Consider the following 7,150-nt stretch of genomic DNA (forward strand, 5'->3'; position numbering starts at 1 on the left):
CGTGACAACCGTCGCGAGGCCTCGACAGACATTCTTCACCCCGAATGCCGACTGAAATCCCGCAAAGCTTAGCATCAACTTTCGTATCTCCCCGGTGAGCAACAGTTATTAAATCTCGCATTTAAAAAAAAACATAAGTTATTTTCAAATAAGAACAATAAAATATTATTTTCTGGCTCACAAGGGTATTTTCGTAATTTTTAGTCAAAAATCTCAAAACTTGCTAAAAATGTAGTAGGTAAGCAGAAAATATATATTTAATGATTAAAAAACAATTAAGTATGTCACGACCCGGAACTCCCCATCGAGCCCGTGACAACCGCCGCGAAGCCTCGACAAACATTCTTCACCCCGAATGTCGATCGAAACCTCGCAAGGCTCTCGTATCAGCTTTCGCACTTCCCCGGTGAGCAATAGTTATCAAATAATCAAAATACGAAGGATTACAAATCGTTTCCAAATCATAATATAACATGTTTTTTTTTTTTTAGCTCACAGGGACATTTTCGTCATTTTTATCGAAAACCTCCAAACTTGCTAAAAATGTAGTAGGTAAGCCGAAAATATATATTTAATGATTAAAAAAAATTAAGTATCTAAAACTTTCATTTGAAGTGAAAATTTGACCATTTGAATATGATAAAAATATTCAATAAAATAAACTATTTTCTTGTAAAATAATTTTCATAAAACTATCGGTACATAATTCTTATAGCGTAAAAGATAATTATATTCATATATATTATAAAGCAAATAACCAAAGCATAAAATTTCTTTTACAGTGACACGTGGGCCCATATCTATCCAAAATGCATCGAAAGCTGGAAACCTACAGCTTTTACCGATTCGAGTCCAAATGAAGGTCCTTGTTCAAGTCAGCTAACTACGAAATTCCCTGAGCCTGAAATGTGAGGAAATGAGGGTGGTGAGATTATAAAATCTCAGTGAGTAAACAGATACCATCTAAACTATCTAAAGTCGAGTAAATGGAGACAATTAAAATAAATCATCATACTGTAATTTCACTACCATTCAACTCATTTCAACCAAATAAAATCAATCCATAAAAATCGAGTAATCAACTTGGCTTATGAATTTCTTAAAACTTTGGCTCGTGCCAAAACTCATACTCGGTGATACCTTGCGCAGGGCATCCAACCGAGTCCGCCAAGGCTGTTAAAATTTCATATACACTTAAAATATATTTTTAATTTGAGAAAAATACAGCCGTTCCTTGGCGTTGGCTGAGTTCCCCTTCACGTGGTGGTTTAGCGTGAAGTGAACCCTAAGCTTTACCCCAGGAGATACCCTACGCGCCTCTCCGTTCGAGGTAATAATATAATGGAGTTTACCGTGCCCCTCTAATAGGCTGGTCCACGGAACCCCCTCTGCAGTAAATAACTAATATATAATCCACCAATCAATAAAATTCATTCTAGCATGACATGGCAATTTATCGCAACCTAGCCTCTCAAGGCTGAATACACAGTATAAATAATTATGACACCAAAATCAGTTTAGCCATTCATGCTCATTTATTGTCATAAGCCATTCAATTCAGAACGATAAATTTGCAACACAAACTAGCAGTCTCCAATTACTCTGTTTTCAAAACCAATATTCGATTTTTCAGAAAATTTATAAAATCATTTTATAAAATCTCAATTTCCCTTAAAACATAACAATTTACCATTTAAACCCATTTTTCATAAAATCACATAGTTGTATAAAACTACTCTAGATAATTAAGACGATAATAAGTTTACTCACAATGTCTAGAATGCAGACTTTCGAAGCACTCTGTCTACTGGTCCTCGGATGTAATTTTCTTGCCTTTATTGGAGGACTCACCACCTTGACACAGTACAAAATCGAGAATTTCACTAAGTTGGTACTAAATCAAAATTAAACTAATTTGGACTACCAATGCATGATATGGAATGCAAAAATGCACTGGTAACTATCTAAATCCGGTATTAGCCTAATTCGTCTTATCACCCGATTAAATTCCTAACGGGTTCGTTTAAACTCCAATTTAATTCTTTTCAATTTCTATACCTCAATTGCACCCAAATTAACTTAATGTCCCTCAGTGTGATGCAAATTATCAGTCCCAACAGCAAATTACGAAAATACCCCTAGTGGGTAAAAATTCGTATTTTTGCTCCGAAAATTCTCATTATTTTTCTAAGCTCATAATTCATTATTCCTTAACCAATTCTCCTAGAATAAAATCAAACTCATCCTCACTCACTACATGGTAAATTCAGCCATTAATGGTTGGGGGAGAAAATAAATTATTTTCTTGTTGTTTTGTTTCTAAATATGCTAAACTAACTAAAAACACTAACATAAATTAAAATCAAATAAATCCAACAACTTTCTCTCTCCTAACCCATTTTTTCAGAATTGAATTCATCATGAAAACATGTAATTTAATCATGGAAAATAAAGAGAAATGCTTGAGAATAAGAAAACTCAAGCTTAATAGAAAAATCTCACCTTTTTCACTTAATTTCCTTGAAAATTCACACTTTTTCTTTGATTTTCTCTCTCTAGGGTTTTGTTTTCTCCTTTCTCTCTCTTGTTTCTTGCTTGGCCGAATGTTGAAGAAGAAGAATGGGTGGGCTGATTTTTAATGCATTTTTATTGTTTAATGAAATAATATTATTTTATTCATATTTTAAATATTTTATTAATTCATTTCTTTTTTCTAGCCATCCACTTGTCCTATTTTCTTTCACCATGCATTCCCTTTGACTTATCCAAGTCTTAAGTGATATTTCCAGATTTTTCCAAAGTTTTGGTGGAGCAAATGTTTCAAAATTACACTTTTGCCCCTAAACTTTTCAAAAATTACATTTTTACCCCAAAAAATGAAAATTTTCCATAATGCATAATTTTCACTCCTCATACTCATTTCACACTCCAAATAATTAAATTTGATCAAAATCCTTTCAAAAAATTAAATTTTCGATTCCGAATGGTAAAATTACCATTTTACCCTTTTACTCCAAATTATACCGAAATTAAAATGTTTCACTTCTAAACCTCAAATCTTACTCTAGTAAGTCAAATGGGGCCAAAAATCTTTTCTAAAAATTTCCATTTTGTCCCCAGGTGGCAAATGACCATTTTGCCCCTAGATAGCGAAAATTTCAATTTGACTCCAAATTGATCCTCGAACTCCGAATCACCATATTAACCCATTCTGGGACTTTAAAATTCTTAATTTCATTGTAAATACTCTATTTGATCTAGTTCGAGGCTTAAATCAACTTTATTGTACCTCTAGGTACAATACCGACTTTTGTAAATTTTTTAAAACTCTCTTAGCATGTAAACATGCTATCCACCACATGTATGTCATCACAAATATTTTTGTAGAGTCGGGCTTGTCATCTTCTCCCCCACTTGGATCAACCATATGATCCTCCTTCTTGATTGACTTCGACATCCGGCTAAATATTAATATTTTAATATTATTTTATTAATAAAATATTATTTTATTCTAAAAATTTTATCTTGTCTCCTTGGTACCAAAAATACCTTATTATGCCTCACTTGACTTCCAAATCGCCTTTTATCTCACAAATTCTCCTCCGATAAAATTATTATTATTTTATTATTATTTTCTCACTTGCGAAACATTTTATCCTAAACTACTCCTTTCGTCTTTTATCACTTCTAAACATTTTAATTGACCTCAATTTGCATTTGATCAACTTTATTTATCACCATATCAAAGTATGGGGTATTTCAAAGTATCTAAAACGTTCATTTGAAAGCAAATTGTTGACAACTAGTACTATTCAAAAATAATAAATAAAATATTCTATTTTCTCATAAAATAAATTTTTATAGAAATATTCGTAAATAATTTTTCGCACATGAAAGTAAAGTAAAAATTGTATGAATAGAAATACAGATAACCAAAATATAAGTTTTGATTTGCAATGACACGTGGGCCCACATCTATCCAAAATGCATTAGAAGTTGGAAACCTACAGCTTTTACCGATTCGAGTCCAAATGAAGGTCCTTGTCAAAGTCAGCTAACTATGGAATTCCCCGAGCCTGAAATGTGAGGAAATGAGGGTGGTGAGATTATAAAATCTCAGTGAGTAAACAGATACCATCTAAACTATCGAAACTCGAGTAAATGGAGATAATTAAAATAAATCATCAGACTGTAATTTCATTACCTTTCAGTTCATTTCAACCAAATAAAATCAATCCATATAAATCGAGTAATCAACTTGGCTTATGAATTTCTTAAAACTTTGGCTCGTGCCAAAACTCATACTCGGTGATACCTTGCGCAGGGCATCCAACCGAGTCCGCCAAGGCTGTTAAAATTTCGTATACACTTAAAATATATTTTTAGTTTGAGAAAAATACAACTGTTCCTTGGCGTTGGCTGAGTTCCCCTTCACGTGGTGGTTTGGCGTGAAGTGAACCCAAAGCTTTACCCCAAGAGATACCCTACGCACCTCTCCGTTCGAGGTAATAATATAATGGAGTTTATCGTGCCCCTCTAACAGACTGGTCCACGGAACCCCCTCTGCAGTAAATAATTAATATATAATCCACCAATCAATAAAATTCATCCTAGCATGACATGGCAATTTATCGCAACCTAGCCTCTAAAGGCTGAATACACAGTATAAATAATTCTAACACCAAAATCAGTTTAGCCATTCATGCTCATTTATTATCATAAGCCATTCAATTCAAAACGATAAATTTGCAACACAAACTAGCAGTCTCCAATTACTCTATTTTCAAAACCAATATTCGATTTTTCAGAAAATTTATAAAATCATTTTATAAAATTACAATTTCTCTTAAAACATAGCAATTTACCATTTAAACTCATTTTTCATAAAATCACACAATTGTATAAAACTACTCTAGATAATTAAGACGATAATAAGTTCACTCACAGTATTAGGAGTAGAAATACTCCTATCTTCCGCCTTCGGGTGCAGTCTCTTACCTGAAACAATTGACTCACCACCTATCCATAATCTATGACACAAAATTCAATAAATTGTGTCAATTTATCATAAATTATTTTAGGCTCTTATCCATGCATATGCACTAGATAGGATTTGAAATGTTTAGACAATCGCTTAATTGCGGTGTCCGACCTAACTCGCCTATACACGGTGTAAATTCCTAAAATCCCCAATTCGACTCCAATTCCATCCATTTCAATTTCAATTATCCAATTATATCCACAATACCTCAATGATTGTGAATTTCGTCCAATTTATCAGTCCAGACTATAAATTACACTTTTACCCCTAGTGGGTAAAAATTTCAATTTATTGCACCGAAAATTCCCATTTAATTTCCAACCTCATAATTCATCATTTTTCCACCCAATTCTCTTAAAATAAAGTCAACCTCATCCTCAAATACCATTGGCTAGATTCGGCCTAGAGAAATTCATGGAGAAGATAAATATTTTTCTTGTTGTTTTACTCATAAACATGCTAAACTAACACTAAACACTAACATAGCTCAAAATCAAATTTATTTAACAACTTTCTCTCTCTAAACCCATATGACCAGAATTGAAATCATCCTCAAATCACATGATTCAACCATGGAAAATGATGGGAAATGCATGGGAAAGGTAAACCACAAGACAAATTTAAGAAATGTTACCTTTTTTCACTTGATTTTTGAATTTCCACCTATTTTCCCTTTAAATTTCTTGGCTAGGGTTTTATTTTCTCCTTTCTCTCACTTGTTTCTTTCTTGGCCGAATGTTGAAGAAGAAGAAGAATGGGTTATGGGCTGATTTTTTTATGCCTTTTTATTGTTTAATGAATAATATTATTTTATTCATATTTTGAATATTTTATTAATTCATTTTTTTTTCTAGCCATCCACTTGTCCTACTTTTTCCACCATGCATTCCCTTTGACTTATCCAAGTCTTATGTGAAATTTTCAGATTTTTTCAAAGTTTTTGTAAAGCCCGACCTTATAAAATACTATTCATGACATACATGTGATAATAGCATGATTGAATGCTAAGAGAGTCCCGAAAAATTTACAAAAGTCGGTATTGTACCTAGAAGTACAACAAAGTTTATTTAATCCTCAAACTAGATCAAATAGGAATTTTAAGGTGAGATTAAGAGTTTCACAGTTCATGGATGACTTAAAATGGTAATTTGGAGTTTGAGGATCAATTTGGAGTCAAATCGAAATTTTCACTAACTAGGGGCAAAATGGTCATTTACCACTTGGGGACAAAATGGAAATTTTAGAAAAGATTTTTTGACCCCATTTGACTTATTGGAGTATAATTTGACTTATTGGAGTATGATTTGAGGTTTAGAAGTGAAAATTTTTAATTTCGGTATAATTTGGAGTAAGAGGGTAAAATGATAATTTTGCCACCTTAGGGGCAAAATTGTAATTTTCCACCACCAGGATATTTTTTCAGCACATGGTCTTCCTTTATCTTCATCTCTGACCCTTGACTAATCATGTGGTGGAGATAAAATGTTTAAATTTTTAAAATTTTAAAAACGGACCAATGACATGATGCCACGTGTCATGCCTTTATTAACTTATTATTTTCCTTTTTAAAAGGCACAAAAATCAGCTCATCTTCCACCCCATGGCCGGCCAAACCAGCAAGAAGAGAGAGAAAACAAAACCAAAACCCTAGAGAGAGAAAATCAAAGAAAAAGTGTGAATTTTCAAGAAAATTAAGTGAAAAAGGTGAGATTTTTTCTATTAAGCTTGAGTTTTCTTATTCCCAAGCATTTCTCTTTATTTTTCATGATTAAATTACATGTTTTCATGATGAATTCAATTCTGGAAAAATGGGTTAGGAGAGAGAAAGTTGTTGGATTTATTTGATTTTAATTTATGTTAGTGTTTTTAGTTAGTTTAACATATTTAGAAACAAAACAACAAGAAAAGAATTTATTTTCTCCCCCAACCATTAATGGCTGAATTTACCATGTAGTGAGTGAGGATGAGTTTGATTTTATTCTAGGAGAATTGGTTAAGGAATAATGAATTATGAGCCTCAAAAATAATGGGAATTTTCGGAGCAAAAATACGAATTTTTACCCATTAGGGGTATTTTCGTAATTTACTGTTGGGATTGATAATTTGCAC

The 7,150-nt window shown here is 32.5% G+C and overlaps 1 long non-coding RNA gene across 1 annotated transcript; it reads right to left on the minus strand.

The window, feature by feature from the left end:
• Positions 1-634: 634 nt before the first annotated feature.
• On the minus strand, positions 635-2,612 carry LOC148763502 (uncharacterized). Its single transcript, XR_016025539.1, has 3 exons — positions 2,503-2,612; positions 1,771-1,854; positions 635-901 (listed from the first exon to the last, which is right to left on the minus strand). It is a non-coding gene; the product is annotated as an uncharacterized LOC148763502 (long non-coding RNA).
• Between the last annotated feature and the right edge of the window lie 4,538 nt (positions 2,613-7,150).

This window comes from Theobroma cacao, chromosome 3 (genome assembly GCF_053813885.1).
Source record: "Theobroma cacao isolate CCN51 chromosome 3, ASM5381388v1, whole genome shotgun sequence".
Classification (NCBI taxonomy): domain Eukaryota; kingdom Viridiplantae; phylum Streptophyta; class Magnoliopsida; order Malvales; family Malvaceae; genus Theobroma; species Theobroma cacao.